Genomic DNA, 20340 nt, shown 5'->3' on the forward strand with positions numbered 1-20340 from the left:
CTTCCCTCATTGGCTGACTTAATGTCAGCCAATGAGGGAAGGCAGTAGTCACTCACTTGTCACAGAGAGGGATGGGGGTCAGTGAGACTGCTGACCCCACCCAAATCTGTGACGCGGTTTTACTGATTGACACTCAGCCCTGGGCACTTCAGAGCTTAAAACAAAAGCTCCCAGGCCCTAGGCAATCAGTGACGCTCCCCTTCATCACAAGAGGGAGGGCATTGAGGCATTTTTTCCAGGCTGAAGAGGTCACGCCCACAGGGCTGTGAAATCATCAGTCAGGCAAAGTCATGTGCATTTAGTGTTTGTATAACTTCTGGCTGCCTGACCTGAACAAGAAGAGTGTCTGTCAGGCTGACCTTTGCTCAGCCTGACAGACATTTGTTTTGCTGGTAAAAAGGTGGGGGACCTGGCCCCTCGGCTGAATTGGATGGACCACTGCTGCCCCTCTGCTCACCTGCCCCTCTCTCTGAAAACCCTTCTCCCTATCTCTACCTTCCTCTAAAATCTATCTTGCCACCTCGCCTAATCTACATACCCTTCCCCTTTCTGTATCCCTATTTCTGGCTACCTCACTTTTGTCTCTTGTCTTTATGTCACTCCCTACCTCCTCTCTATTGTCCTTCTCTTGTTACTGAACCTCTCATTATATCATTTTACCACTTCATCCTTCTCCTGTATTCTGCAGTCTCACATTTCCATTGTATAACACAGCTGGAGGTCATTCACTTACAGAAAAATCAAGAGGAGGAGCAAGACGAATGAATTAAGGAAAAAATGTCAGCTTTCACCTGATGGAATGATTAAAATCCTACATTTGTCCTTGTCGCTAATTTCTTGTGACAATGCTTAAAAAAAAATGTCTAGGTTGAAACTTTCTGCCAAATTTGATGAACTTCTCTTCAGCCGTTTTTCAAAATTTCCTATGGGAATAAACAGGGGGAAAACAATGTTTTGGGACTCCTCTTTTTCTCGGTTCCCTCTTGATGAACAAGTTACTTGCCTTCAGTAATGCCTTATCTGGTAGAGGCTCTATGTAGCCAAACATGACTTATCTTTTGAATTATCTCTAGGCGTCAAACTGGTAGGTGTAATGGGCGTTGTCCGTCCTAGTATTGTTGTGTGCAGTGCCTTTATAGGCGACACCCCAGAGTGCTGATATCAGCTTCTTTTCATGACTTTCCATGCCAGGAGTGCGGAGCCACAAAGAACACTGACCACTTGTGTGGAAAACTAGAGCCCTGAAAGGGGAAAAGCCTTGTCTCTAGAAATCTATTTGCAAATTGGGGAGGATGGGTTGGTCGCTAAGGAATCTAGAATCTCTAGCAAATAAGACATTACCGAAGGTAAGTAACTTGTTTATCTGATAGAGACTTTTAGCTGCAGATTCCTTACCTTTTGGATAGATATCCAAGCAATACCTCGTCAGAGGTGGGTCTGCAGACCAATTTCATATGAGGAAGTCCTGCAGAACCGAACGGCGAAGTGCCTGTCTCGATAGACCTTACTGTCCAGACAGTAGTATTTTTTGTGACAATGCTTAAAAAAAATAAATGTCTAGGTTGTAACTTTCTGCCAAATTTGATGAACTTCTCTTCAGCTGTTTCTCAAAATTTCCTATGGGAATAAACATGGGAAAACAATGTTTTGGGACTCCTCTTTTTCTCGTCTCCCACTTGATGAACAAGTTAATTGCCTTCAGTAATGCCTTATCTGGTAGAGGCTCTATGTAGCCAAACATGACTTATCTTTTGAATTATCTCTAGGTGTCAAACTGGTAGGTGGCAGTGGTCCCCTCCACATGGTGTAATGGGCATTGTCCGTCCTAGTATTGATGTGTGCAGTGCCTTTATAGGCGACACCCCAGAGTGCTGATATCAGCTTCTTTTCATGACTTTCCATGCCAGGAGTGCGGAGCCACAAAGAACATTGACCACTTGTGTGGAAAACTAGAGCCCTGAAAGGGGAAAAGCCTTGTCTCTAGAAATCTATTTGCAAATTGGGGAGGATGGGTTGGTCGCTAAGGAATCTAGAATCTCTAGCAAATAAGACATTACCGAAGGTAAGTAACTTGTTTATCTGATAGAGACTTTAAGCTGCAGATTCCTTACCTTTTGGATAGATATCCAAGCAATACCTCGTCAGAGGTGGGTCTGCAGACCAATTTCATATGAGGAAGTCCTGCAGAACCGAACGGCGAAGTGCCTGTCTCGATAGACCTTACTGTCCAGACCGATGTACGGCATTACGACACGTACTGTTACAACGCATGCCGTTACAACGCGGTTTTTTTCAACGCAAGTCGTTACCACGACTTGCGTTGGAGGGGGTGCGGACTTAGGAATTTTTTAATTTACTATTCCAACACCAGCCTACGTACAGTAGGGAAGGTGTTGGATAGTAAATTAAAAAATTCCTTGTCCTGCAGCGCCCTACAGCGCAAGTCGTGGTAACGACTTGCGTTGAAAAGACCGCGTTGTAACGGCACGGCGGTGTAACAGCCGCGTCGTAAAGGCTGTTCACCGTCCAGACAGTAGTATTTTTTGAACATGTGCAAGGAAGCCCACTTTGCTGCCTGGCAGATATCCAGAAACAGAACTCTATGTGCTAAAGCTGTGCTAAAGCCCTCAGGGGGTTGCTTTTCGGTGAATGTGTAGCAGATCTTGATACAAGGCACGATCCATCAGGAGATGGTCCACTTCTGCCTGGCCCATCCTTTCTTCACTCCAATATATCCCAATGAAGAGTTTGTTATCCACCCGGAACTCTCACATGCGGTCAAGGTATAACAACAATGCTCTTTTTGGGTCCAGGTGGTGAAATCACTCCTTTTCTTTAGAGGGATGTGGTGGAGCCTAACAAATAGGCAGAGTGATGGATTGGCCTTTGTGAAAGGAGTAGATACTTTCAGTAGAAAGGAGGCTTTCGTTCAAAGTACCAGCTTGTCTGGGTAGATGTTCAAGTACGGTGGCTTGGATGACAAAGCCTGAAGCTCGCTGAATCTCCAGGCTGATGTTATAGCAATGAGAAAGGCCATCTTGATGTAAGGAGCCTGAGATAACATGTATGCTAAGGCTCAAAAGGAGCACGTATAAGGATAGAGAGGACAAGATTGAGGTCCCACTGAGGCATAATGAATGGGAAGGTGAAAACAAATATTGCAAACAATTCTAAAATCTATTTACAATAGGGAATTTGACAACTGATAGTTGGTCAGGCAACCAGAGAAAAGCTGAAATAGCGGAAAGATAGCCCTTCAGAGTGCCTAGGGCAGAGTCCTGATGGGCAAGAGAAAGAATGAAAAGAAGGACCTGAGAAAAGGGGGCAGAAAGGGGATCGATCTGTCTTTCTGTACACCATGCCACAAATTTTCCCCAATGGCAGGCGGATACCGACTTGGTGGCGGGACATTGAAGACATCAGTAAGAAAGTTGAAAGCTGTCAACTGTCGCCGCTCAATCTCCATGCAGGGAGGCAGAGTATTGACAGGTTCATGTGGAGAACTGCTTCTGCGACAGAAGATCATCCTGAATTGGCAGCCTGATCAGAGCAATGGACATGCTCAACAGCTCGGGATACCAAACCCTCCGAGTCCAGTTTGAAGCCACAAGGATGACTTGGGCTCCATCATGCCTGATCTTCTTGAGAACTCGGGCAGGAGTGGTATGGGTAGGAAGGCGTGCAGGAGGCCTCAGCTCCACTCGAGATGAAAAGCATCTCCAAAGTTAGAGCAGCCTGGGAACTCCAGCCCACTGAACTGAAATTAAATGAAAATGAAATTTAGATTTGTAACGCACACTAATACCTAGCGGTGTCTAGGCGCGGCAGCTCATCATGATGTGAAACCAGCACGGGGAGCTAGGAAGGTGAGGGCAGGCTAGTTGTTAAAAAGCTGAGTTTTTAAACGTTTCTGAAATGTCAGGAGATTGTTTTCTGTGTTAAATGCTAGTGGGAGTGAGTTCCACAGTCAGGCTGTACCTGCAACAAAACGTCTCCCCCCCCCCCCTATGAGGCCGTCATGGCCCTGGGGATTACCAGATTTGCAGATGTCGCTGCGCGAAGCTGCCTCTCTGGAATGCACCATTTGAACTTGTTTGCCAAGTAGTCTGGGCCAAGTCCGTGTAGAGCCTTAAAGGCGATGCAGAGGGCCTTGAATTCGATCCTTTTCTTTTTTACAGGTAGTCAATGCAGTGTCGGGAGCGCATGAGTCATTGATTGGTGTTTTGGGATATCAAGCAGCAGAAGAGCTGCTGTATTTTGGAGGACCTGCATTTTGTTGAGGGAGCATGCTTGTATGTTAAGAAACAACCCACTGCAATAGTCTATCCTGGATAATATATGAGCAGTTACCACCGCTTTCTGGAGCCCAAGCGGGATGAAGTGAAGGATCTTTCTAATAGTTTTAATCATGAAGAAACAGATAGAGGTGATTGCGTTGATTTGCCCCTCGAACGACAGCTTGGAATCAAAGTAGACTCCAAGGTTATTCACTTTGGAGACGGGGGTAGGGATGTCACCCATTTCCTGTGGCCACCAGCTTGGCTGCCAGAAAGAGGTGTCACGTTCACATAAAAGCACCTCGGTTTTAAAGGTATTTAGCTTTAGGCAGTTTTGGGCCATCCAGTGTCTGATTTCGCACAGGCAGTCATGAAATCTCAGTGCAGTATCAGTTGGGTCCCCTGAAAATGATTCCATGATTTGCGTGTCGTTGGCGTAAGATACTGTTTTGAACCCAAAGGATTTTATGAGCGAGCAGAGTGGAGTGACATACAAGTTGAAAAGTGTCGGGCTCAATGCGGATCCCTGCGGCACCTCGCAGGGTAAGGTGAACCAGGCCGAACTGTAACCGTCAAGCTCTCTGTCACTGAGAAAGGACTTCAGAATAGCCAGCGTCTTGACCGTGATCCCTACAGAAAAGAGTTGGCATATGAGCAGATCGTGGTCAACCGTGTTGAAAGCCGCTTAGAGGTCCAGAAGGATCAGGACTGACTACCCACCTTTGTCCAAAACCTCTCTTATGTCTTGCAAAATATTAATCAGGGCCAGCTCGGTGCTGTGCTGACTTCTAAAGCCATATTGTGTGCAGTCAAGAAGCTTGTTATCATCCATAAACTTGGTATGTTCTATGTTCATGGCCTTCTCAACGATGTTGGCAGGAAGAGGGAGATGAGATATTCCTGTAGCTGTTTGCATCTGTACTATCCAGGTTTGTTTTTTTAAACAACAGTAGGATAGAAGCCTTCTTCCAAGCTCTCAGGAAGTAACCCTCGGAGAACATTCAATTGAAAATGTCTGTGAGGTAGTGGCCGTGACCTCCGGGGCCCAGTGGAGAATTTTAGGAGGGCAAGGGTACCAGTGTGAGCCTGATCTCATCTGACTGAGCATATTCATACCCTCCATTATTGAGATGTTGTTAAAGTTGTAAAGGGAAGGATGAAGTCTGCGGGAGAACCTTAACCGCTTGAGACCGCCATCATAGTAGGAGAGGGACCTTTGGTTTGCCCTCCCACCACTGGATGGATGGAAAGGAAGGAGTCCAAGACTGCCTGGACTTTAGCCTGGAATGAGTCTGCTAGCTGATTACAGAATTCTTGATTTACTCCAGTATTTTTCTGGGCGGGGAGTTTACTCAGCTTCTGAACTGTAGCTGAGTTCTTTGGAGGAGTTAAGGGAAGCACTTATTTTGGTGGAAAAGTATCGTTTTGTAGTGGTTAATATTTTTGTTTTGTAATCTACAATGGCTTGTTTGTACGCAATCTTGTCATTGATGTCATAATGCGAGCGCCACTTCCTTTTCACTCTTCGACAGGCTTGCTCCTGAAGTCTCTGGCTGTAGTCAAACCAAGGCACTGAGGGTAACGTCCTTTTAATAGTAATAGTTTTTAGGGGTGCTATAGCGTCAAGATTATTGGTGACCAAATTATGGGAAGTTATTGTGGCCTCGTCCAAGTCCACAGGGAGACCCGGTCTAGAGTGGTCCAGGTGTTGCATAAAGATTTCTGGGGTGATTTAGTGCCAAGGGCGTTTTGCTAGTTTGGTCGCGAGGGGAGGTCCCAGCTCGGTTGTTGCTTCTGGACAAATGGTAAACATCATGGCTGAATGGTCAGACCATGTTAAATGGACAATAGAGGAAAATTTAAGAAAAAGATTGTCTGAGAAGATGCCATCTAGTGCTTGGCGAGCCATATGGGTTGGGCTGTCCACTAGATCAACTAGATTTCATGGGAGGTGAATGAAAGGTTATCATGCGCTCACACCAAAAGATCCCCTCGCATTCAACGCACCTTCAACCAACACCTGAGGGAGTCATGAGGAGGATGGGCCACTAAATCAGAGTCTTTTTATCTTCCACTTGTGAAGTTTGAAGAGGAGGTAGCACTGTCAGCAATTGTGCAAGGTACAACTCTGAGACCTATAACCTCTGGGCCTATTACAGCCATGAAGTTTAGCCAGCATATTCAGCATTACAAGAAGTCTGGACCTTTTATAAAATTACATACATATTTGATTATAATTGTAAATACTTTCTCCGTTATCTAACTGATTAGATTACATAGAAATATATGAACATGATACAGGCAATATTTAGGTTTTCACACCAACTATGCATCTGGTTTAACTGCTGAACTATCAGTTTTGCGAACACTATATTAAGAATCCATTAACTAACCTGCTTCAAGATTGATATACCACTGCACTCTCAAACGAATGAAGCTTATCAAACTTCCTTAGACAAATAGACAAGGCCACCAGCTTGCCCCTCTCAGTTTCCACCTACAAACATTCTGGGCCATATGTACAACCATTTTTAGCAGCCGTAAATGGGGAATCAGGCAGTTTGCGACCGTTAAAGCAGCTTCCGGCATGTACTAACCTTACTTTGCAAGTCTGTAACCTATTACTGACTTGCAAAAAAGGGTTTGTGAGTCACTATTAGCAAGGGGCGTGCCAAGGGCAGCCCTTCTTAATAGTGAGTTGAAAGGCCATCTATGATTTTTTTGCGACCGGAATGCGGTTGCAAAGCAATCACAGTTTACTGCCTACTTCAAGTCGGTGGTAAGCCAGTCGCAAACAGGAAGGAGTCCCCAGGGGAACCCCTCCCCTTTGTGACTAGCAGTGAAAATGTTTTTAAGAGCACGCAGGGGTCCCATGGACCACTGCCTGCTCTTAAAAAATTAAACAGAAAAGTTAATTTATTTAATTTGAAGTGCATCCCATTTTCCTTTAAGGAAAATGTGCTGCATTTTAAAAAAAGAGTAGCTTTATTTAAAAGTTTACACAGACATGGTGGTCTGCTGTCCTCAGCTGGCCACCATCTATGTGTTATTGCCTATTCCCAATGGGTCGTAAATGGACCTGCCACATGAATATTGATGAGGCAGGTCATTTATGACTCCAATGGGATTCGCTAATGTGTCTGAGACACATTAGTTCCTTTCATTTTGCAACACACAAATTGTGAGTCGCTAAAAATCGCAATTTGCGAGTCTCAAAATGTAATGGTCATGCATCTGACCTTCTCTGACAACCTCTAAGGCAAGAATCTATTACAATAGAGAATGCTAGATGGAAGTCCAAATATCTTTGATTACATCATCTGCATGCCAACCATATATGTAAATTCAAACATCTTGCACTCTTCCATTTCGCATCCAACATGACACCTAGCACCTGATTCATGTCTGAGAAACCTCAGCAGTTCAGAAGACAAACATGCAATTTCATAATGGTCCTTGTGCAACAAATGTCATGCTTTATGAGACAGCGATCATTCATGCACCTCCTTCTGAGCAATCTGAAGTCACCCAGATAATTGTCACCTGACTTTTCCGGACCCGGTCCCGTATTCGTCTGGATAATCTGAAAAGGCGGTAGAATATATCCTAATTAGTAATCCTAGGGACCAGCAGTGTTTAACCCAGAACTTCCCTATCTGAAAACTCTTTACAGCAGACCAATGAGCACTTCGCATTCTGTTGTGTTGCAAAAAGATGCAGCGTGGATACCCACTTCTCAAACGTTTGAAACAGCATCTGGATGCAGACTCTACTCATGTGAAGATATCTGTAGCCTGCTGAGACATTCCACTTGAAACTTGCACTTCCTTTCTAATTCTAGAGTCAAAACGTGAATGCCTGAGGGGTGTGGCTTGTAGAGCCATCATGGCAGATGCAGCCTAATCGGGCTCCGAACGTCCACGCCATGATCCGTACTTTATCCGACGATTATCCTGTCCAGAGGAGCTGGATTGGTGAGGATTCCAATCCTGACGGTGAAGGGAGTATTATTTCCTGGTGTTTGGCTGTTGGCAAGCCGTGACATGCGCCCCGCCTTACCCAGAGGTTGCAGGAGAGAAGCGGGCCAGGGCTTGAACGGACAACTCCTGCCTGGGACCCGGACCAGCTGATAGCAGCGAGGCGGTGGGGCAGGGGACTTGGTTGTGGCCCCAGAAGTGAGCATTTCGATGGGTGTGGGGGTGTCCTGTAACATCCGGCGCCCTCTGCCCGACACTCTGTGGCAGTAACAGACCGGCGAGTGAGAGTGTCCTACCCCTCCCCCCGGAGTGGCGCCGCTCAACCTGGGAGGACCCCAGCCGGGGCTCTCTTCCTGTGCTGGGCTGCAGAGAGGATCCGGTGCCGCCAGAGACCCCAAGTGCGGCCCGGCGAAGGCCCCCACCAATCTCGGGCGCTGAGGAGTCAGGCCGGTCGTGGCTGCTGTAATGATGTTAAGCCCCTTATGAATGACAGGACACGGTGGTGGAGCAGTACGCTGTCTTTATTAACTATATGCTCCAGAGAGCGCCGAGCCAGTGCGACTGTGCTCCCGGGACTCACGCCGTTTTCTTCCAGCCTTGCGCGCGCATCCTAAAGATGGCCACCGGCACGTCGCGTCGTGACGCAACGTGCATTCACCAGAACGTAAACTCTACATATCTCCCTTTTTTCCCAAACAATGAAACATGTAACTCACAGTCCGCCGTTCATATCAAAGTCTCGAAACCTGGCTGGTCTCACCACTGTTCTGCCCCTGCGGGTCAGTCTTACTGGGGTAGCCATGGCCTCTCTCTCAGGAGTCTCTGCGCTACCTCCCCTATTGTCCAGCGCGGCCTGGCTCCGCCGATCTACTCCTGTTCATCTCTCTCTCCGCGCCTGGGCTACCTCCGTTGTCTTGCACCTCACAGACTTCTTCACTTCCCAAGTCCATCTCTCCATCGATTTGTTCATCTCTTGCCCCAGGCTCCTCCACACTCTCTAGGTCTTGTCCCCCTTGGTTCCACTGTAGTACTTTGTTGCATCTCGCCATGCGGTCCTGCGACCATACGTTGCCGTCACTCAACAGGGCCGCTCTGTCATACACCTTCTTCACCTGCAGGGGTTTACTATACTTGCTATCCCTCTTCCTTTGCATCGTTGCCAACTTGACTCGCACCCTTTCACCTTCCTCTAATCCGGTATCCTTCATGTTCCTTCGCCTGTTGTAGTGCTTTGCGTAGACGGCCTGTGCCTTCTCCAAGTTCGCCTGAACCACCGCGGGGGACCACTTGCTCATTATGGTTTTCTCCTTCCACACTCGATTGTCCTTCGTGAAAGGGTCACGTCCCCTCAAAATTTGAAAGGGACTATATCCAGTTCCTGTGGGGGTAATCCTGTACGCCCATATAATTTGCCATATTTCCTTCTCCCAGTCCTTGTTGTTAGATATCGCAGCTTGCACAGATCCCATCACCACACGGTTGAACCGTTCTACTAGTCCATTCCCTGCCGGGTGATAGATCGACGTGTGCTTGGAGAGGATCCCATTTCTCTCCATGAAGCTGGTCCATTTGTCTGAGGGGAACTGAGGGCCATTGTCACTCAGGATAGATTTTGGAATGCCCTCTCTCACGAATGTGTCACTTAGAAACCTTAATATCGTCTCTGTGTCCATTACTTCCTCCACCTTCACCTCAGGCCATTTCGAGTATCTATCTACTAGGACACACACATACTTTTGAATGCCTTGTCCATCCAAGATGGGACCCAATATGTCGATGGACAACTCCTCCCATGGGTTCTGTGGAGGATCAAATCTTCCCAGCGCCGGGCGCAATGGCTTGAGTGTCTTGTCTGCTTCCTGGCACTATGGGCAATCCCTGACATACCTTTCCACCCTTAGGTCCATACCTGGCCACCAGTAGCCTTGCTTGGTTCTTAGTTTCATTTTGCCTATCCCCAAGTGGCCTTCATGGAGTATCGCCAGTAGTTTGGGAACAATGTCAGCTGGGGGAATAACCTTGTCCCCCCTATAAACAAACACTCCTTGATCGTCCACCGATAGTTCTTCCCTGACTTCATAGTACGTTCTTAGATTTTCACTGAGGCGCTTCTTCTCTGGCCATCCTTGTACTATGCACATTTTTACTTCCTGTATGGCTGGGTCCTCATTGTATGCTTCTTTCCACTCCTGGTTGCTGATGACCTTCTCCTGGTCATCCGTCAGGGCCACCATCTCTTCCTCGCCAGCCTGGCCATCTCCTTCGGGTTCCATGGCCGCCGCCCTGTTTAGATAATCTGCTACTTTGTTCCGACTGCCAGGGATGTACTCCACATCATATCTAAATTCCAGTAGCTTTACTGTCATTTTTGAGATCCTGGGGGTGGCACTCGCGTGCCCACTGGAGGTGAAGACCTTTACTAAGGGTTTGTGATCTGTCTTTAACTGAAACCGTGTGCCCCACAAGAATTGTCTGAATCTTGTCATTGCCCACACTACAGCGAGCATCTCCTTTTCAATGACACTGTATTTTCTTTCTGTGTCGCTCAATGTGCGAGACGCAAAACTTAGCGTGTCCATCGCCCCTTGTCCCCGATCTTGCATCAACACCGCGCCCAAGCCTTTATCGCTAGCGTCCGTTGTGAGCACAGTTTTTCAATGAGGATCATATACTTGCAAGGTTATTGCTCCTGCCACATCTTTCTTTATGCTCTCAAATTCCCCTTGTGCTTCCTCAGTCCAGCAGAACACTGAGCTCTCTCTTGTTAACTTCCTCATGTGGTGCGTCTTTGTTGCGAAATGCTGCACAAATTTACTATAGTATTCGGCCATTCCTAAGAAAGACCTGACGTCTTCTTTGTTGGTGGGTGGTGGTGCATCGCAGATCGCCTTCACATTGTCTGCCTTGGAGGTGATCCCTTGCACTCCGATTTCATGCCCTAAGTAGGTCACTGATTCCATGCCCAGGCAGCACTTCTCCCACTCCGCCGTGAGGCCTTTCTCTTCTAACACTCTTAGCACTTTGGTCAGTTTGGCGTCGTGGTCTAGTTTGTCTCGTCCCATCACTAGGATATAACCCTGGAAATATTGGATGCCGTCCATATTCTTAAACAGCTGGTGCATCAATTTCTGAAACACCGCTGCCGCCGATGCTAGTCCAAACGGCATGCGTCGAAATTGGTAGCACCCGAAGGGGGTAATGAATGAAGTCAACCTCCTGCTCTCCGGGTGAGGTGCGATTTGATGGTATGCTGAGGTCAAATCAATGGTAAAGTACCACTTGACCCCTCTCGTCTTGGCCAACATCTCTTCGATTCTTGGTAAGGGAAACTTCTCTACCACGATATTCTTATTTAGCTTGCGTAGGTCCACGCATAGCCTGACCTTCCGTTGGGTTTCATGACCACTATCAATGGCGCCAGCCACTCGGCGCACGTGATTGGTTCAATGATTCCTCTTCTCTCTAATCCTTGCAATTCTCCTTGTACCGCCTTTCTCACTGCAAGAGGTACATTTCTCACCTTGTGATACACCGGTATGGCGCCTGCCTTGAGGACAATTCTGTGTGCGAACTTCTCGAGTTTTCCCACCGTACCTCCAAATACCTTGGGGTACTCTTACTTCCACTTGTCCAGGTTTGGCCACACCTCCGGCTCGGTGAGGAGGATCTGCTCCTTACCTCCAGGGTCCAGGTTGATGCCCAGGTCGCCCTGGTCTAACCATCTTAGTACCGATGGTCCCCTTTCGGATATGTACAATTTGCAGATGTCGGTGCATCCTCTGAATTCAAATTTTAATGGACGTAATCCTAACATGGGTATGCGATCTCCGTTGTACGTGACCGGCCTTATGTCTAGCCTCTCCAGGTCTGGGCCCAAATGTGGCTTGAAGGTTTCATCCCACACCGCTTTCTGGTCTATGGTATAGGGCAATCCAGTATCCGCCACTATACTTATCGGCACTCCTCCAATCGTCAAATCCAGCACTGGTTTGGTTGACCTTTTGCTGTCTACGCTCAATACCTGGTCGTAGATGCAGAGTACAGTGTCTTCCTCTTCCTGGTCATTCTCCTCCCTGTCCTCCTGTCCTTGGTCGATGTACTTAACCACGATACTGGGGACTTTCCTGCGGCACACTTTCTTGTAATGCCCTACGATTCCACAGTACATACATTTGGCGCGAAACGCCGGACACTTCCTGTTGTGGGCTTCATGTGCCCAACTTCCGCATCTGTAGCAAGTTTTCTTGTTGTTCCCCGCCTGTTTTCCTGGTGGTTCCAGATTCCCTTGCCACCTATTCGGTCCCTTCGGCGTGGCCCCCCTGCTTCTGCTGTCCTTGCGGGGCTCCTCGTCTCCTATCCTGTTCACCATCGGGCTTGCTGCGGTCTCTCTTTTTGCCGCCTCCGCACGTCTTCGCGCCATTTCCGCTCTCTTGACAACTATCATTACTTCCTGCAGTGTGACGTCCCCGCTGGCCCACAGCTTGTCCTGCACCTCGGTGCTCGTGGTGTGCACCACAATCTGATCCTTGATGAATTCATCCTGGAAGGTGTCGTATTTACACGTGGATGCCAACTTCCTTAACGCCGTCACATACTCTTCCACCGACTCCCCTGGTTGTTGCTTTCTCTGCTGAAAGTTGTATCTGTCGATTGAAACACAAACCACCGGTTTGTAATGTTCATTCAATTCCTCTATTGCGTGGGCATACACGTCGTCATCTGTACTCTCTCGTTGTTTGGGTATCAGATTCTTGAAAATCCTGAGCCCCTCCGGGCCTAGATTATGTAACAATATACGCCTCTTCCTTTGACTTGAGAACTTTTCCTCGTTCTCGTCTTCTAACACCTCAACGAAGTTGTCGATATAGTCTCTCCAGTCCTCCCACCTCATGAGTGGTTCTCCTGGCTTAGGTAAGAATTGCACAGGGGCCGTCGCCGATGCTGCTTGTGCACACATCCTTTCGCGCTTTACTGTGGGTGGGGTGCCGCTGTGGCTTTTGGGGCTGCCTGGTGCACTGTCTTCCTCTAGCTTCTCTATTTTGTGCTGGGGGGTCTCTGTGTCTGCCCTTTCGCTCTTCCCAAAGGTCGCCAGTGCTCCTGCCCTTGATCGGTTGGTGTGGTGGGGTGTCTAGGGTCGTCTGCCCCTCTGCACACTCTTACGTTGCTTCCCCGATGCTCCCACTGACTCTCCCTATTTGCCTGTAGGCTCTGCCGCGCTCTCTGGTGTCCACTTGCCTGTAGGTGGTAGCTGCTCACAGGCAGATGACTCGTGTGGTGCGTCTGGCTCTTGATTTCTGGCTGTGGCCTGACTGCTGTCCTGTTCGTTCTTTTTTTCCGTTTTTTTTCTTTTTCTTAGGTCCTCATCTCGACCTCGTCGCCATTGTAATGATGTTAGGCCCCTTATGAATGACAGGACACGGTGGTGGAGCAGTACGCTGTCTTTATTAACTATATGCTTCAGAGAGCGCCGAGCCGGTGCGACTGTGCTCCCGGGACTCGCGCCGTTTTCTTCCAGCCTTGCGCGCGCATCCTAAAGATGGCCGCCGGCACGTCGCGTCGTGACGCAACGTGCATTCACTAGAACGTAAACTCTACAGCTGCGGCCTACCCATTCATCCTACTGGCATTGAAGCCATAAATTCTGCGCTGGCCGCAGTATTTTCTCCCCAGTGTACTGCTCCAGTCGGGGCAGACAAAGATCAAGCTGCAGTGGCCGCTTCAGCAGCAGAACAGCCCGGGCAAATTTTGATTCACCACTACTAGGGTGACCAACTGGCATTGGTGCAAATTCAGGATGGTGAGTATACAAATTCAGGACAAAGGGTCAAAATTCAGGACACAAATTCAGGACAGGAGGTCAAAATTCAGGACAAAACTTCAGGACAATTGGATAAGTTTTACAGACACATCAGAGGTCACGCAATAGTATATAAGTAAGCCTAGCCATATCCAAACATATTCAACCATTTGCAAACCTATTCATCATGTATCCTTCATCTATCCTTTCACTCCTCCAACCCTTCATCCATCCTTTATCCATCCATCCACCCTTTCACCCCAGCCATCTGTACACCCATCCATTCACTATTCTACCCATCCATCCATTCACTCATCCATCCAGCCAATTACCCTTTCACCCATCCAGCCATCCTTTCTCTTACTCATCCATCCACCCAGTCACTCATCCTTCCACCCATCCATCATCCTCCCTTTCTCTCTCCATCATCCCTTTCACTTAGCAATCCTTCCTTCCATCCATCCACCCACCCATCCATCTGCTCATCTATTCATGAATCCATCCATTGACCCTATCATTCATCCATCCTTTCTCTCATCCATCCACCCTTTTACCCATCCAGCTACCCTTCCACCCATACATCCAACTATTTACCTTTTCTCCCTTCCATCCTTCCACCACTCACTCATCAATCCATCCATCCTCTCATTATCCATCTATTCAATCTTTCATTCATCCATTCACTAATTCATCCAGCCATCCACCCATCCCTTCACTTACTCACTCGCCCACCTTTTCATATTAATTTTGAGCTGAGCCTTTTTGAGCTGCAGGGGCCATTCCTGGACTGGGACAGAAGCCACCCAGGGCAGAGACAGGATCCACCACAGGTGCGGGGGCAGGGGGAGGGACAGGAGCCATCACTGGGGGATGAGGGGGGGCAGGAGGGGGAACAGGATCCACCAGGGTGGGCACAGGGCTGGGCATGCGGTATTCTAGTATCATCTTGGTCTCTTCCAGGGTGGGGTAGGGCTCCTCACCCCCTCCTGGACAAGACAACGAGGAGTCAGTCTCTCGTTCCAAAATGTTACTTTTGCCATCACCCACTGTGATGTACAGTACTTAAAGGAGATACTCCAAGAGAACTGATTTAACTGATTGTCCTCAATACTTCATCAATCAGTGTGGGTGCGATTGTGCCATTTCTTTATTTTATTACATTAAAGACTTCATGTTTGAAGAATCGAGGTTTGTTTACAATTTAGTGACCATAATTAAGCTCTGTGCTTTAAAGAGAACCACGTGCTACCTCAGTGTAATCCAGACCGGTTGTAGGATGTTTGGGGCCCTGGGCAGAAAGGGAATGTCTAACACAAATTGCAGAGACATGACGCATTCAAGGTTGTTTGCATCTGAATAGATGCCCCTGCTCTTGAAGCTGCAGCCCCTCCCTCTAAGTCACCTTCAAGCACCTCTTAAGAGCTCATCGAGAACTGGGGGTGTGAGGGGTGGGGGCTGCAGCTTCAAGAGCAGGGTCATCTATTCAGATGCAAACAGCCCTGAATACGTCATGTCAAGTCAAGAAGGGAGGTGAGTGGAAGCTGCGCCGGCTTTAGGGAGGTGCGACCGATCCCGGTTAAAATGACGGACAAATGGGGTCCGTTAAAGAATCCTTCACGGACAACGGACAGACCGCCGAAATTACGGACTGTCTGTGAAATTTACCGACGGTTGGTCACCCTAACCACTACTAGCCGAGGGATTTTATCAGTCGCAGCTGCGGCCTGCTCACATACCCAAAGAGGCCTAGAATCTGACCCAGGCCGCAGCCCTGTCCCTCCACGCGCTCCACCAATGGAGGAAGCCAAGGTGCACGCTACGGAGGCTGTGTCAATGGCGGAACAACCTGGGCAATATTGCTTCACCACCACTGGCAGGTTCATAAGGTGGACTGGAGACCAGAATGATACAGGCATTATACCCCTCTGCTGATTGGGGTCTGGTGAGAGACCCCCAGTCCTCCCCCATGCTTTTTCTTCAACCCATATTGGAAGCAGTGGGTGTGTGGGACACTGGAGCCTCTACAGGGATTCCAAGGCCCGAGTCTCGACATCTATTGGGGGGCACTGTTGGCGGGCGGTCCGGCAAGACTGGTCCTGTTACAGGGCCTACTCAGCAGGCAATCGTGGGCTGCGGAAGTAGCTGAGATAGGCTCTGTGCGGCTTGCGGCCCAGGATATACCTGGATGCGTGAGGACCCGCCGACAGCGCATCCCCGCAGTGGGGCCTGGCACAGTCCTTACAGTTTGTTCTAAGTTGGAGTCATGCTCCCCATGCCAGCGCAGACACAAAATCAGTGTCTACAACCTCAGAGGACTCCGCCGGCTCTCTGACACCTATCACTATGGGTAGAGACAAATCTAGTGGAGCTGGCCCCAGACAGGGCACCTTGGATCACTTCACCACACCCGCCGGGGGTGCCACCGGGGGTGATGGGGTGAGCTCAACGCCAGACAATGCAGCCCTCTTAGCGACAATAAATGATGCCAGAGATAAATTAGATGCCAAAATCAGCGCAGTGGGAGCAGAGGTCTCATTCCTGCGCCAAGATCTCAGAAAAGCAGTCAACCGCATCACAGAGGCAGAAGCATGGGTCTCGACAGTAGAGGACTCGGTGACCACCCTCCAGAATAAGGTCAACAAACTAGCTGTAGTTTCAAAGGAACTAACCTCTAGAGTAGAAGATGCAGAAGGCAGTGCGCAGCGCAATAGTATGTGCTTCGTAGGTCTGGTGGAGGGGTGTGAAGGATCTTGCATGACCCACTTTATTGCCCAATGGCTCACAGATATTATGCAGAAAGAACTACTCTCCACATGCTTTGTTTTTGAGCGAGCCCACCGGGCATTGACCAAGAAACCACCCTGATAATCGCAAAGTAATTGAATTATGCCGATTGCAATACTATTTTACATTTTGCTAGGACACATAATGAACAATTCCAGCACGACTCAAGGGCCATAATGGTATTTCCTGATTATACACGCCTGGTCCAACAGCAACACCAGTGGTTCACAGCGGCAAAGCGCAAGTTATGAAACCTAAATCTGCAGTATATGCTTTTATATCTAGCCCGGATGAAAGTAATATTCAATTCAAAGTCATTCTTCTTCGACACACCAGAAGCAGTTTTCGCATGGACAGACGAACATTCCCACCTTAAGCCGCATTCACCGCCACTGTGGAATTAGACTCCTCCCATGGAACAGACCTCGCAGGACCAAATCAAAGAGACGTCATAGATCTGGCTCAGACAAAAGATCCACCAGTTCAGAACGCACCTCCTGAGCCATCCAGTTATACCTCCAGAGGCCAGCTATGTTTAGCCGCGGATCGCTCATCACTGGGACTATCCTAACATATGCTATCCTCTGAACGGGCACGGAAGCCCAGCCATGGGCTGCCAGGCCCTCTACACTTCTATCTCCCCTCGTTAAATGTTTTGTGGGTAAGTTGGGTATTGTTGGCGTGGGGGCCCAGGTCTCCCCTATTGAGGGTCTGGTGCACCCTACACTGCAACAGATGCTCCTAGTTTATGGCTGTGTCGGGCCGGGTTGGGAGGATACTCGGGGAATTCAGTTTTATTGTTGTTTTATATGCAGACTTCCCACCTAGATTCCGATATTACCACTACCGTGCCTTCAGAGATGCAGGATAATGGTACCGTTTGATACAGCCCCCTTGGGGACCTTACGGTGGTTTCATGGGATGTCCGGGGTCTTCTTAATAAAATTAAACGAGGCGCTGTTTTATGTCAGGCCAAAAGGTATGGACTGACATTCTACTCCTACAAGAAACCTATCTCCTAGGTACCAAAACTCCTTGTCTGGCTCGATTTAGGTACCATTATTTTTCCACGCAGGATTCACCAGGGGGTTACGGGGAATGGCCATTCTGATACATCGCAGAGTCCTACTCTAGCACACAGACCACTGGGTGGATCCGGGGGGAAGATTCACTTTCGTCACAAGCACACTGTATGGTGAGCATGTCACCATAGGTAGTATTTATGCTCCCTCTCCGCTAGGGGCGATCTTCGTGGTCAAGATTTTTGGGGTTTGGGGGTACCTGCCGGAGGGCTTGACCCTCCTAGGTTGTGATTGGAATGACATTATGGGGACAGTAGACAGTGTAGCACTGACTGTGACCCACCAATGGGTCCTTCTAAACTGCACTCATTGGTGTCCACTTTAGGCTGGGCAGACATCTGGCGGGAGTGCCACCCACAGAACTTAACTGCACATTTATGCCCACGGTCCACAGTTCATAATCCCGATTGGATTATTTTTTCACACCTCACATATTTCTCCACAGGTTCTCACAAGTCGCCCAGCTCCCCGTGGGCTCTCTGATCATTCCCCTATCACTCTTAAATTCCATACTTGCTCTCGTGAAACCCCCTTTCGATGGTGATTGTCCCCTTGGCACCTTCGACCCCCAGACTACCAAGACATGTTGCATGCGGCGATATCCAAATATTTAGACATCCATGTTACCTCCGCCCCGTCCCAGGGCATCCTTTGGGAGCCCTTAAAACCCACAATATGTGGGGCCGAAATTAGCTTCCGCACTAAAGAAAAGTGAGCACGACAAGAGCAACTGGCTGACCTAGAGTCACGCCAGGCGTCCCTGGCATCACAGCTTAACCGGGACCCCAGCCTCACTCTACTGCAACTTGCTGCAAGTGCAACAAGCAACACAGCAATATCTAATGGGGGAAGCGAAGGAGATTTGAGAAGCACTGCAACATAGGATCTACCAATGGGGAGATAAATCGAGTAAAATGCTCCACAAGCTCTGCCAGGCTGACAAATCCCCAGCCACGGTCCCCACCATCCGCGATGCTGAAGGGGTTTTGTGCTCATCGCTGGAGGGGGTGGCCCTGGAATTTGCACGGCATTTCTCCTCACTATACGAACGTCGCAAGCATATTTCAGAGGCCCCAATAGAGAAACCCTTTGATTAGCTCAGCTGGATCTACCTCTTTCAATTACTCGAGGCGGTAAATCTTGGTCCACGCTTCATAGCCTATGTCCGCTTGCTCTACACTAACTTAACTTAACGGTGTCTGTTCGTATAGCTGGAAATCACTCAGACCCCTTCCCAATTCACAGGGGCACCAGACAGGGCTGCCCCCTATCCCCACTGTTGTTTGCCCTAGCATTCGAACCTTTGGTGGCATGGGTTCGGAGCAACCCGATGCACTGTGGTTTTGACTGGTCCCAGTTGAGATCGGACTGCATCGCGTTATACGCGGATGACGTTCTTTTCTTCATGACAGACCTGTGGTTCTCGAGGCCCCGTATCTTACAAACCCTTAGAGTGTCTGGGGAAACTACCGACCTGCACACCAACGCTGCAAAATCTGTTCTTTTTCCAGTATGCCACAACCAGGGACAAAGCGGTACAAAAGGGGGTGGTGATGGACAACCAGGGACGAGGCTCCTGGGCATCACAGCTGTTGCTCACGATGGATGGTTTTAAGTATCTGGGCATCTTCATATCGCCATGCCCTCAGATCTCATGGGCAAATAATATTAATCCATTGATCACAGTGTACTTATACCTTAGCTGCAGATCCACTCGATCTGGCTGCAGTCGGAGGAGCAGAGCTTGAGGAGTTCACAACCATTGCGGCCGGAGCCACTGAATATTTCTTTTGCGCGGTGGGGGCCGTGAGTGCCTCACAGCTGCGGCCGGAGCCGCTTCACCTTCGTTCTTCCGGTGGTGGGGGCCGCGAGTGCCTCACAGCTGTGGCTGGAGCCGCTTCACCTTCGCTTTCTACCAGTGCCGGATCTCCCACCCCCCCATCCCGAGTTGCGAAAGCCTATCATTCGTATTAGATCTCTCCCCCACTAATACCTTTTCTGGAATCCTCGTCTATCGCCCACCGGGAACGGCGACAGCTTTCATAGAAAATCTCTCCCCATCAGTCGCTGGTCTAGCGACTACGCCTGCCAATTTCACCCTACTGGGGGATCTCAACATCCATCTGGATGACGCCTCTAGTCCACCCGCCCTTTATCTCATCGCCAGCTTAGCGGCACTACAACTCACCCAGCGAGTTGACAGCCCGACCCTCACAAAGGGCCATCTTCTTGACCCGATTTTCAGCAATTGCTCGGGCCTAGATGTTCGCTTGCCTATACCCATCCCGTGGTCCGATCACCATTTCATTCCTTTTACCTGGACAATCCCCAACTCCCTTCCCCGGCACCAATCAACCTTACCCCTCCGGAGGTACTGGTCCAATCTTCCCGTGGCTGAATGGCAATCCACCCTGGATAAGACC

Source organism: Lissotriton helveticus, chromosome 3_1 (genome assembly GCF_964261635.1).
Source record: "Lissotriton helveticus chromosome 3_1, aLisHel1.1, whole genome shotgun sequence".
NCBI lineage: Eukaryota > Metazoa > Chordata > Amphibia > Caudata > Salamandridae > Lissotriton > Lissotriton helveticus.